Genomic DNA, 12,917 nt, shown 5'->3' with positions numbered 1-12,917 from the left:
AGCAAAAACAAGACCGGGAGCTGACTGTGGCTCAGATCATGAACTCCTTATTGCCAAATTCAGACTTAAATTGAAGAAAGTAGGGAAAACCACTAGACCATTCAGATATGGCCTAAATCAAATCCTTTATGATTATACAGTGGAAGTGAAAAATAGATTTAAGGGACTAGATCTGATAGACAGAGTGCCTGATGAACTATGGATGGAGGTTCGTGACATTGTACAGGAGACAGGGATCAAGACCGTCCCCATGGAAAAGAAATGCAAAAATGCAAAATGGCTGTCTGAGGCAGCCTTACAAATAGCTGAGAAAAGAAGAGAAGCGAAAAGCAAAGGAGAAAAGGAAAGATATTCCCATTTGAATGCAGAGTTCCAAAGAATAGCAAGGAGAGATACGAAAGCCTTCCTCAGTTATCAATGGAAAGAAATAGAGGAAAACAACAGAATGGGGAAGACTAGAGATCTCTTCAAGAAAATTAGAGATACCAAGGGAACAGTTCATGCAAAGATGGGCTATTGGACAAAAGAGAACATTATGTCAGGAATCTCAATAGTGTCTCAGAGTGAGAAGGCAAAGTTGAGCTATTTAGTGAGATTTTCAAAATCTGGATTTTTGGTGAATAAGGATTGGATAAGGATCGTAATATATATTAGTATTGGTAGACACAGGAGATGATTTTGAGATAAAATGTACTCATTGTCTACTGCTGTGTAACAAATTACCCTAAAACTTAGTGGCTTAAAACAACAAACATTTACTATCTTATATTTTCTGTGAATCTGGCTTACCCAGGTGGGAGTCTCTTACAAGGTAGCAAACAGGATGTCAAGAGTTACAGACATCCACTTACTTGGGGTTGGAGTATATACCTCTTCCCCTTTTCCTCCCCCTCCTCTTCCTCTGTCATCTTCTCTCCCCTAACCCCTTTCTCCTCCTCCTCCACCTCCTTCATCATTTCCATCCATTTACTTACTCTCCGGTATTCCTGAAAAGCAAAATTAAAATCATAAGTTTAATGTTTCAAGTTTACCTACATTCTCTTTACTTCTATTTGCCAGATCTTCAATAATTTCTGGGAAGAGGTTCCTCTTAAAGAGATTATGTGAGTCAAACACAAACTAGCCAGCAACTTTATGAAAGAAAGCTCCCTTTCCCCAAAAGTTGACCCCGACGTGATTTGAACACGCAACCTTCTGATCTGGAGTCAGACGCGCTACCGTTGCGCCACGAGGTCACGGGTAAGAAGGGGATGCCATTCTAAATTAGGATTTAAATAATGCCTTCCCCTCGCCCCCAGGTCCTAAAGATTTATCTTTTTATTGGTAAACTTGATTATTTTTCTCCCCACTATTCATAGCTTCGCTAATGCTTGGTAGAGAAAGATAAGAAAGGTTAAATATTAACCCAAAAGCCCCAGTACTCCGTGTAGAGGAAACTTGTTGGTTTCTCACTTTCTATCTTTCCACCTGTCTAAACTTTCCTGTCTTGAGAATAACTGTGTACGTACTCAGCTTAGATCTACAATGAAACAGGATTAAGAACTGCCACGATTTTCAAACAACCACCTTTCCTATAAATTCACTAGACCTCAGTTCAGTTCAGTTCAGTCGCTCAGTCGTGTCCGACTCTTTGTGTCCGCATGGACTGCAGCACCCCAGGCTTCCCTTTCCATCACCAACTCCCAGAGTTTACTCAAACTCATGTCCATTGAGTCGGTGATGCCATCCAATCATCTCATCCTCTGTCGTCCCCTTCTCCTCCCGCCTTCAATCTTTCCCAGCATCAGAGTCTTCTCAAAAAGATCCCCAGCCTTCCCTGCCCTGCAGTGTCCAGTCCTTGACCCTGCACCCGCCACCCCGTCCCACACATCCCTCCTACCTCAGCGCTCACCAGGTCCCATTATTCAACCTGGTAAAAAAGCTGCTTTATCCTCACAAGTGTAGCATAGATGGCTTGTCTTCCTGACCCCTCACTTCTCACTAGAATTCCGAGAGGCTTCTGCTGTCTGTACTGTACACTTGCCATTCAGGTCACAACAACTCAAAGCAAATTGCTAATATCTACTGAGTTCTTAGCATTTTCTACCAGTTCTGTGTTAGTAGAGTCTCCTCTAGCCAGTGATTCTTAAAAAGTGCTCGCGGACCAGGAGCACTTACTTGCACTTACTTCAGCTGTGAACCTGTTAGCGAAGCAAGTCCTCGGCCACACCCCAGGCCTACAAAATCAGAAAGTCTGGAGGCGGACCCCAGCAGCCTTTGTTTTAACAAAACCTCCCTGATCGTGATGAAGGGGAAAGCCTGAGAATCACTGCCCAAGCGTAGCAACTGGATACTTTGCTCACTCAAAATAATAATAATTTTCCGTTTTCTTCCAGGATGGTGGAGAGGCAAGGTGATATTAGTTTGTTGCCATAGTAAAGTACCACAGATTGGATGGCTTAAGCAACGATTTATCTTCTCACAGTTCTGGAGGCTAGAAGTTCAAGAACAATGCTGTCAGTGGGTTTATAGACGGCGGTTCTTCTCCTTGGGTCTTCACATGGTCTTTCCTCTGTGTGTTTGTGTCCTGATCTTTTTAAAATAAGGACACCAGTCATTGTATCAGGGCTTACCGGTATGACCTTTTTTTTACTTTACTTACTTTTTTAAAAGCCCTGTCTCCAAAGTCACATCTGAGGTACTGAGGTGTCAGAGCTTCGACATATGAGGCGCGGGTGGGAGTAGGGGAAGCAGACAGAAGGACACAATTCAGCTCCTAACAGCCAGTTTCCAGGTGAAGCCACTGCTGACAATTCCTCAGCCTGGCAAGGGGCGTGAGGATGGAGGTTCTGTGGTGTGTATCCGATCCCCTCTTCACTTTTCCTACACCACATGTTTAGAATTCAGCTTTCTCCGGTCTGACAAGTCAACAAAGTGCACAAAAGCGAATTCTTGTCTTTCATCCACAATCTTTACCTGAAAGCCACCCCCGCAAGGCAGCGGTGATCCCCTGAGTAAATAAAACAATCCAGCTCTGTTCCTCTCCTTCAGCTCTCAGCTCAAGCATTCCTTCCCTACTGTGGCCTTTCTCCCAGATTCGCATGAAAAGATAAAGCACTCTATTATTAGCTATTGTAGCATCATCTCCTTGTTTTAACTTTGCAGCATTTTTAACCCTCAGGTTCAACCTAGTTCCCCAACTAGATAGTAGGATTTTTGAGGAGCTGGAAATGTCCTTTTTTGCAACAATATCTCACTATGTTACAATTATGGGCTTCCCTGGTGGCTCAGCTGTAAAGAATCTGCCTGCCGATGCAAGAGAACAATAACACATGCTACAAGGATAGTTGAGATTGTTTTCTTTCAATGAATTATCCAAACACAGCTTGGCAATCACAGCCAGACCACGTGGCCTAATGGATAAGGCGTCTGACTTCGGATCAGAAGATTGAGGGTTCGAATCCCTTCGTGGTTGCTAGGTGCTTAAATTATTACTACTTACAAACTGTGAACTTTCATAACGATCATTCTTAAAAATCCAATTTTCTTGGTTAAAGTCCGTAATCAGAAATCTCCTTTTCTACTTAGTAGTTTTATCCTCCATGCATTTCTCTTTTTTTTTCTTTTTCTTTGTTTTTTTTTTTCTTTTTTCTTTTTCTTTCTTTTTTTTTTTTTCTCCATGCATTTCTTCTCAACACCCTTTCCTTTGCTTTATGTTTCTTTTTACCCGTCCAATGTCTGTTTCTCTATCCACATTATCTAGTTAGTTCTGGTCTGCTCTTCTCAAAATTTGGTCCTCAAACCAATGACATCATCCAGGAGCTTCCTAGAAATGCAAACTTTCCCAGCTTGTCCTGGTTCCCTCTCAGCACTATACTTGAACTACAAAATTAGAATTTGGGGAGTGGGGCTCAGGAATCTGGTAACAATTATTGAATCTGGGTGGTGGATATATAGACAATTCCTGATTCTTTCAACTTTTTTAAATGTTTGAAATTGTTTACGGTAAAAGTTTAATTACAGAAAAAAAAAGGGGGGGAGGGGGGATTGACAGAAGCTGTCCTATTTAAACAAAAGCCCTGGGAGAAGAGTATATGGCTCCTACGATACAAGACAGAGGGTCAACATCAAGAAACCAGCATTGTGTGAGGAAGGGCAGATCCTTTCTTGCCTCAGGAATCCAGTCTCCCTTGACAGAGTGGTCAGAAAAAGAGCTGAGAAAATTAGACACATGCCGGTGATGAGGGACTCCTACGCCACTTGTGATCTTCCCTGAAGGCCGCAAAGTAATTTTAAAGACTTTAAAGGAGGGGAGAGACCCAATCTGATTTGCATTCTCAGATTAACACATGAGTTAGTGCTGACATAACCCTGCCTACATAATCTGCCCTAAATTACATCTCCAAGGTGTTATCTCTCACTGCTCTCCCTCCTTCTCCCCTTCCAAAAAAAGCAACATTCCGGCCAGACAACACTTTCTTTTATTTATCTCATATTTCACCAGGTTTAAGTCTAGAACACTGCTCCCATCTCCAATTTGGCTCACTTTCACACATCCTTCAGATCTAAGTTTAAACATGATTCATTCCACATATATTTATTGAGTATCCATTTGGCCAGAGATAAGGTATAATTGGAACATTCTTCATGAAACTTGGTGTTTACTGAGTGACTCTCCAGGGAACCACCTAAGATATTCATGATTGGGATCTACATTCTTCCTGTGGGCTACTAAGGCACACTGGACCTCTCACTTATCAAACTCAGTGGTAAATATTCACTTTTGCAATTGTTCACTCTGAAAATTTCTCAGAACAGTAGCCATATTTTTGTGGCTCTCCACTGAGCGAGCAGCACCTAGCAAAGTGTTTGTCCTGTAATTGTGCCCAGAACACAAATTTTGAAACAATGAAGAAAGGAACGAATCTCTTCAGGGACAAGGGACCAGAGGTCAGAAAGCTTCCAAGAAATTGTCGCAGTTATGCCTATGAGAAACTGTTGGAACCTGATCTTAGAAAATGGGTTTGACACTTGGGAGGAAAAGACAGATTGAGAAGCAGTTCCAAGGTTGAACTAAAGACCTGGAAACCTGTGGCCTCTGGAAAGGGAGTTAGAGAACAGATATAAGGGGAGTTCTAAGTCTTTGGTTTTGGTACCTGGGTGCTCCTGTCAAACAGAAATCTAGGTTGTTGGAGAAGACCCAAGTTTAGAAGGAAAGAATGGAGCTTTCATTTGGAGATGTATTGCTTTTGAGATGCACATGGACATGCAACAAGAAGTAACTAGGACAACTGTATTTTCTGGAGCCCAGACATGAGGTCTGGGCTGCAGGAGGTAATTTTCAACCTACCAGCACATAAGCAGGGGTTTATAAATCATGCCCTGTCCTCCTTCTGTTCATGAAATGGAGTTGTTGATGAAATACAGAAATCTTCTACTTGTACACTAACACACCCACATGCATGCACATACAGTTAAGATTGTGGTGATGGTTGTGTAGTTTCAGAAAAGTGAAGATCCTGGGGTTCTGGGCTTGCTTTGGAGGTGGTCTCTGCAAATATTTTTAAACATTATCCATAGAGTATTAAATACTCTGTGAGAAAAAGTCCCATGCGATGAAGTGGATTTGATTCTCAGGAATATTTTCATATTACTATTTTAATCAAAAATATTCTACCTACTGCTTTAAAATATTTTTAGCTTTACAAAGAGATGGGAGATAGGGCTTTATGGGGAATATTTTGATAGATCCTCATTCTTGAACTTAAAAATAACAGCTACAAATAACTGTTACTTTAAAATAAGTTACAAATAACAGTTATTTTTAACAGTTAAAAATAACAGTTACAAAAGCTGTTACTTTTTGTTGAGCCCTTACTATATTCCAGGCACTAGATCAAATGTCTAAAGACATGAAGTGTCTGTAAGGAACAGCTGTGCCAGATTATTTATTGAGCATTAATTTCCTACTCCAGCAGAAGTAAGAGGGTTTTTTAAAAACTGTTGCAATATACGGCGATTTGCTTTCTAGAAAAAGACCATTCTCAGTTTAATACATGCTGGAAATAAAGTTGGTTGACTCCTCTTTGATTTTATCAACTATTAATGGAGCTTACCATCTTTTGTATTGCCCTTTTTAATGACTAAACACTGAAGTTGCCTACAATAAATGATATATAGTAACAGGGAGAACATTGAAAGAAACAATGTATAGGTGTAGTCGTGGCCGAGTGGTTAAGGCGATGGACTAGAAATCCATTGGGGTCTCCCCGCGCAGGTTCGAATCCTGCCGACTACGAGTTGGTTTTTCCTCTTTTTGAGCATAACAAAATTTCTGCCTGGTTGGATTGACCTTCAATTTCAAGATACTTTTTAAAATATTAAACACTCTCTCAGACCTTTTACAAATTACATTGAAACAGGGTTCTCATAGACCACGAAGGAGTCATATTTTATGAGTTAGAAAAAAGAACCAGTAAGACTTTCTTCTATTTCAGTTCTGAGCTTTCTCAGGTTCTCAAACCGAAAGGAAAGATTTCACACATTCATATTTAGAGCAACAGTGATGCCACAACTTCCCTTTTTCTAAAACTGTAATCCTTCTATTATCTGCAGGTGGGCCAGTGGCGCAATGGATAACGCGTCTGACTACGGATCAGAAGATTCCAGGTTCGACTCCTGGCTGGCTCGTTGCTTTTCATAACGCCCTTTTTGTAAGTTCCACAAATTCCCGGCTTCTCCAGGCCTCCTTGTTAAGCTTTTCTAATTTTCTATTTATTTTACAATATCACTCTATAGAAAATGACAAAAGTGTTAATACACAGGCTTCAGCTATAGCTCGCTGTTCTTCTCTTACATATATAAATTTTCTTTAAATCACATCACTAAATTGTTTTTCAAACTGCGGGAAACTTAGGTGTATGAGGGAAACATAAAAGAGGGAACACCTTTCAAATGCATCATTCTCAGAGAGTTAAGATTGAAAGTCTCACAAAGAGAAGATTTTTTGATAGCAGTTTTTTCTTCTCTCTTTTTTTTTTTAAGATTTAGTTTTTTAGAGCAATTACTAGTTCACAGCAAAATTGAGAGGAAGGTGCACACACCTTCTCACAATTGTATAGTCTCCCCCATCATCAACAGAGTGGGTACCTTTGTTAGAAATTATGAGTCTACTGTGGACTGAAGTCCATAGTTTTCATTACAATTGGCCCTTGATGTTGTGCATTCTAAGGGTTTAAACAAATGTAGAATCATAAAGGAAATCAACCTTGACTATTTATTGGACGGACTGATGCTGAAGCTGAAGCTCCAACACTTTGGCCACCTGATGAGAAGGGCTGACTCATTGGAAAAGACCCTGATGCTGGGAAAGATTGAGGGTAGGAGGAAAAGGGGATGACAGAGGTTGAGATGGTTGGATGGCATCACCGACTCAATGGACATTAGTTTGAGCAAACTCTGGGTGATAACTAAGGACAAAGAAACAGGCATACTACAGTCCGTGCGTGCGTGCGTGCTTAGTCGCTTCAGTTGTGTTCCTGAGACCCCATGGACCATGGTCTGCCAGGTTCCTCTCTCCAAGGGATTCTCCAGGCAAGAATACAGGACTGGGTTGTCGTTTCCTTCTCCAAATCTGACCGTGGGGTTGCAAAAAGTCAGACACGACTGAATGACTGAACAACAGAAAGGCATGTATCTATCCATTGTTATAGCATCTCGCAGAAGATTTTCACTGCCTGAAAAATCCTCTCTGCTTGGCCTTTTCATCCTTCTTCTTCTCACCAACCCCTGGCAACCAATGATGATTTTACTGTTTCTGTAGTTTTGCCTTTTCTACGATGTCATATATTGGAATGATACAGTATGTACAGCCTTTCAGATTGGCTTATTTCACTTAGTAATATGCATTTAAGGTTTCTCCATGTCTTCTCATGGCATAGTAGCTCATTTCTTCTTAAGGCTGAATAATATTCCATTCTCTGCATGTACCACAGTTAATCCATTCACCTACTGAAAGGCATTTTGGTTGCTTCCAAGATTTGGCAATTAAGAATAAACCTGTTATAAACAACTGTGTGCAGGCTTTTGTGTGGACAGAAGTTTCAACTCCTTTGGGCAATTTAATAAGGAGGGCAATTGCTGGATCATATGAACTGGCAAACTGTCTTCCACAGTGGCTGTACCATTTTGCATTCTAACTAGCACTGAATGACTGTCCCTGTTACTCCATCTCCTCACCAGCATTTGATGTTCAGTGTCCTGGATTACTTTGGCCACTTGATGCGAAGAGCTGACTCATTGGAAAAGACCCTGAAGCAGGGAAAGATTGAGGGCAGGAGGAGAAGGGGATGACAGAAAATGAAATGGTTGGATGGCATCATCCACTCAATGGACATGAGTTTGAGCAAACTCCAGGAGATAGTGAAGGACAGGGAAACCTGGCGTACTGCAGTCCATGGGGTCACAAAGAGTCGGATACGACTGATCGACTGAAAACCAACAACAACAATAGGTGTGTGGTGGTATCTCACAGTTACTTTGTTCTCAAGACATACGCTTTTCATGTGCTTAAAAAGCGGGCCAAACACCTCACTAAAGAAGATATACAATGCCAAATTTTCTTAATAAACTCTCATCTCTACTCTCAAAGTTCTCTTCAGGAGGAAAAGAAACATCTTAGCAGAGGATGGTTTCGATCCATCGACCTCTGGGTTATGGGCCCAGCACGCTCCCGCTGCGCCACTCTGCTGCAATAAACTGTACCCTCATACTTAATATTCAGCTTTCTACAGACTTGTTTTTTTTCCAACTCTACAGAGCTGAGTGTGTTCTTGAACTGTTTTCTCTATTTCTGTCTTTCTCTTCCCCCAGAGCAGTAATCTCTGTTTTATAATGCGATGGCCAAGGGCCTAAACTAACTGCTAAGAAAAGTGTTAATAAGAAATAGAGAACGACTATTTTGGCAAGCTTAGATGCAATGTCTGTTACCATGTGCTATGTGAACATGTACATTACATCGATAACAAAACATCTGCTGATATTCCATATGTCATGTTTCAAAGCCATTCTAAGTTATACAAAGTAATAGGTTCTGATAAAATAAGCATGCTTTCCTTTTCTTCTGCGCTGTAATGTATTGGTTCATAATCTGTTGGAGGGTGCTTGAGTCTCAGGTAAGAAAATAATACACAGTCCTGTACATTTTAAAAAAAAAAAAAAAACAGATTTTTAAGGAGTTCTTAGAACTTCTAGCCCAGGGGACTACTTTCTCTGATGTAATAGTTCATTTCCTCTAGTCTCAATTTGGCAAACCAAACAAAAAATTATGTTCAGGTTTTCTGCATCTGGAGATGAACTGACTTCCTTCTTGGTTTGCTGGAGTAGGGGAATTGCAGAGAGCCAAGATTCTGCTTGCTGTGTAACCTTTCTGGCAAGGAAAAGCTGATCTGGGTGTGAAGCAGGTAATGTCAGATGTGGGAAGCTTCTGACCGTTGGAGAGAGAGATGTGGATAAGGAAATGGGACATGGAGCACAGAAGTGAGGTGGGAGTTAGCAAAGACTGAAATTCAGAATGTCTTCAATAAAAGAAAAATATCTTTTGCAGAAAAGAATAAAAATGTCTTTATGGACCCAGAAATAAACCCCCCAAGCACAGTTATAGTGTACACCTGCGTGTTTACCTACTTTCTAAAGGGCAGCGTTAAGGGCAGCTAGCATTGGAGAAAACATCTTTTTTCCCTCCAAGTTTCAGACCAGTGCATCCCATAGACACTAAAAACAATTGACCCCGACGTGATTTGAACACGCAACCTTCTGATCTGGAGTCAGACGCGCTACCGTTGCGCCACGAGGTCCTGCGGGGGCACTTGGCTCCTTTACTTGTCAACCTGATCTATGAAATTAATTATTGGTACTTAGTGAAGACCATGCAGCTGGATACAAAATAATGCCTGGGGGTCTCTTGGATTAAAACAGCTGTCCATTCAATCACTTACTGATTCTCTCTGCCTCCGAAAATGCTTCTATTTCCATTGCTTCCTATTCTATCTCCTTCCTTTTCTTACCTAGTTTTCTCCATATACGTCAAAAATAGACATTCGGGGTTTGTTTTCTTTTTTGTCTTTTTAGAAATAACAGACATTTGGTTTAAAGTCCGGCGTTCTGAGTTGGAGTAAGAGTAACAAAGAGTGCCCTCCCCTCACCCTGTAGCCCTCCCCCTGATCAGAGACGCTGATCAGGGTTTTGAATTTGTTACCAAAGTTGCTGGTAGTTGCTAACCACATACTAGTGTTTCGAGGAAACGAACTTACCTGGGGACGGCCAGTTTAACTGTGCAGCTCCTATCTGCAAAATAACATCATCTTCTTATACCCACTCTTGGGCTTCGTTGAAATGATTAATTTCACATTGCAAGAGTTCTTCCGAATCTGAACACTGTATCTGAAACTGCCCGTAAGAAGAGCAAGAAACCCTTTTTTCAAATTTGGCCCGAGGAAACAAGCGATTCTGGCACCGTGGTTAGGCTGGTTAAAGCACCTGTCTGAGAAACTGCAGTGGGATGTCGAATCTCAATGAGATTGTTTTCCAAGATCTAAGTAGTAGAGAGGTCTCTTTGAACTCCTAGAAAAAGATATTCTGGAAAATGAATCTTGAGCTCTGGACTCATTTTTCAAGACTAAGAAAAGGAAACTTTAATTTTCAGTGTCCTTTTTATAGTAGTGGATCATTTTTCAGAATATCCTGTCCAATAGTCCCAAACCTGAGTACCTCTGATTGTCTTTATCTCTTCTCCTTGTTTTTCCTAGGCTAGATGCTGCATACTATATATCAGCATCTAGTATACCATATATTTTACTTATATATTTATTTATTACCTATTACAAGTAACTAGACTAAAAGCTAAGGCACAGCCTCTTCCGCGATCCCAGCGGTCAGCTAGCACTCCACTTAATATGCCCCCTTTGGCTACCACACCCTCCTCACCACCACCCCCTGGCTACTGCTACCCGCTAAGAACAAACACCAGGAAGTTTACCTGGGGGATGGTAGTGGTCTAAGAACTCAGGCTTTCAGAGTTGATATATGTCCATCCTTTTGGTTGTGGATCCTCTGTGACGCTGAACTTACAATAAATTATTGTAGCAGAGGCTGCTAGAGTAGTTGCCAGTCTGTTTCTTTTTCTTCTTGGATATACAATTGTCTTTTTCCCTTTGGGATGCTATCACAAAAATATAGAGTAGGTGGCTTAAACAAACAAAAAAATTTATTTTTCGTGTTCTGGAGGGCTGGAAAGTCCAAGATCAAGGCATCTGCTGTTCAGTATGACTGGGTCCTCACATGGTGGAAGGGGCCAGGGAGTCTTCAGAGTTCTTTTTCATAAAGACACTAATCCCATTCATAAGGGCTCCAACTAATCACCTCCTAAAGACCCCACCTCCAAATACCATCACATCAGGGATTAGGTTTCAACATATGAATTTTAGGGGGACAGAAACATTCAGTCTAAACTACATTTCCTAGCCTCCTTTGTGATTACTTTTGGCCCTGTGGCTGAGATCTGGACAATGCAATGTAAAGAAAATTGTAACCAGCCAGTTTGCAACTTTGAAACTTAACCCAGGAAAACCTCTCATGGGGGTTCATCTTTTCTCCCTTTGCCTTTTTATCTGTCAAATGCAGAGGACTCCATAGTCCTCGACTCTAGACTCACTCAATAGTCTCTCAGCAACCATGTGAAGACCAACCAGAAAATCTGCATTAGATGTTGCCCGAGAGAAAAGCAAACATTTGTTGAGATGAAAAACTGAGATTTATGGGTTTTATTTTTTCTTTATGGTTTTTTATGGGTGTTATAAATCAATTAGTATCACTCATACAATAGAGTTTCACTGTCGCTTGCTTATCAATATTCCACATTTTAGTGCTTAACTCTAGATAGCATAATTACATCTACATTACATAATACACGAAATGATAATGTAACGGGGGAATCATTAGCACACAAATGCTACACATATGACATAAAATTCACACATTTTTCCAAAATTCTAAAAAGTGTCACCTCACTAACAATGTATAATTATTTTGTAAACTAATTTATGATTCTTGCTGCACTTCACTTCCTCACCCTATATCCAAGCTGGGCAGAAAGAAACGTCTAGAGAGCACATGCAGTGATGCATATTGGCCACCAGGGGGGCGGGAAAGCCTAAAGATAATCAACAGAAGAGGCCTAAAAAGGGACTAGAGCCCAGGAGAGGAAGGATGGAGAAGGAGAAAGAGTCTGGTGAGCTGGGAGGAAGGGAAGGGAGGATAAAGAGGTGGCAGAGGAGGGCTGGAAGGAGGAAAGCGAGGTAGGAAAAGCAGGAGAGACAAGTTATTGAAGGGAAGAAATAATTTTCTCAACAGCAGCTTTTGACATTCATCAGGGACCTTTATAAAGTGTTATAGATACCGTTTCATTTTCTCCTCACACAACAACGCAGATAGATAATGATTCCTACGTACATTTTTAAAGATTCTTTTCAAGTACAGTTAATTTATGATGTTGTATTAGTATCAAGTGCACAGAAAAAGAATTCGTAAATATATATACTTTTTCAGATTCTTTTCTATTCAATGTTATTACAAGATATTGAATATAGTTCCCTGAGCTACACAGTTTTTGTTTTTTATCTGTTTTGTATGGAGTAGTGTGTATATGTTAATACCCATGTTTTATTTTATTTCAGCCTGAAATATTGAGAATCAAGAAAATAGAATGCTTTATACATGACAAAATGAAGAGAAACATGCAGGGGTGGGGAATCAAAGAGTATTGAACTTTTACTATATTTTACAGTATTATTCATCTATTTCTGTACAGGTAATTCTGCAAAACCTGTCTCGGAAGAGTCCTCATGTCAGACCTCAGACACAGACAAAAGGGTAAGATAGCA

General features: G+C 40.6%; 6 non-coding genes across 6 annotated transcripts; 3 read left to right on the top strand and 3 right to left on the bottom strand.

Moving 5' to 3' along the window:
- Positions 1-1,163: 1,163 nt before the first annotated feature.
- Positions 1,164-1,235, bottom strand: TRNAW-CCA. Its single transcript has one exon. It is a non-coding gene; the product is annotated as a tRNA-Trp (tRNA).
- A 2,146-nt stretch (positions 1,236-3,381) lies between these two features.
- TRNAR-UCG lies at positions 3,382-3,454 on the top strand. Its single transcript has one exon. It is a non-coding gene; the product is annotated as a tRNA-Arg (tRNA).
- Positions 3,455-6,195: 2,741 nt separating this feature from the next.
- Positions 6,196-6,277, top strand: TRNAS-AGA. The gene has a single exon. It is a non-coding gene; the product is annotated as a tRNA-Ser (tRNA).
- Positions 6,278-6,596: 319 nt separating this feature from the next.
- TRNAR-ACG lies at positions 6,597-6,669 on the top strand. The gene has a single exon. It is a non-coding gene; the product is annotated as a tRNA-Arg (tRNA).
- A 1,987-nt stretch (positions 6,670-8,656) lies between these two features.
- On the bottom strand, positions 8,657-8,728 carry TRNAM-CAU. Its single transcript has one exon. It is a non-coding gene; the product is annotated as a tRNA-Met (tRNA).
- Positions 8,729-9,761: 1,033 nt separating this feature from the next.
- On the bottom strand, positions 9,762-9,833 carry TRNAW-CCA. The gene has a single exon. It is a non-coding gene; the product is annotated as a tRNA-Trp (tRNA).
- Between the last annotated feature and the right edge of the window lie 3,084 nt (positions 9,834-12,917).

This window comes from Cervus canadensis, chromosome 28 (genome assembly GCF_019320065.1).
Source record: "Cervus canadensis isolate Bull #8, Minnesota chromosome 28, ASM1932006v1, whole genome shotgun sequence".
In the NCBI taxonomy this organism is placed as follows: Eukaryota; Metazoa; Chordata; class Mammalia; order Artiodactyla; family Cervidae; genus Cervus; species Cervus canadensis.
This window is presented reverse-complemented; position numbering and strand designations above follow the sequence as displayed.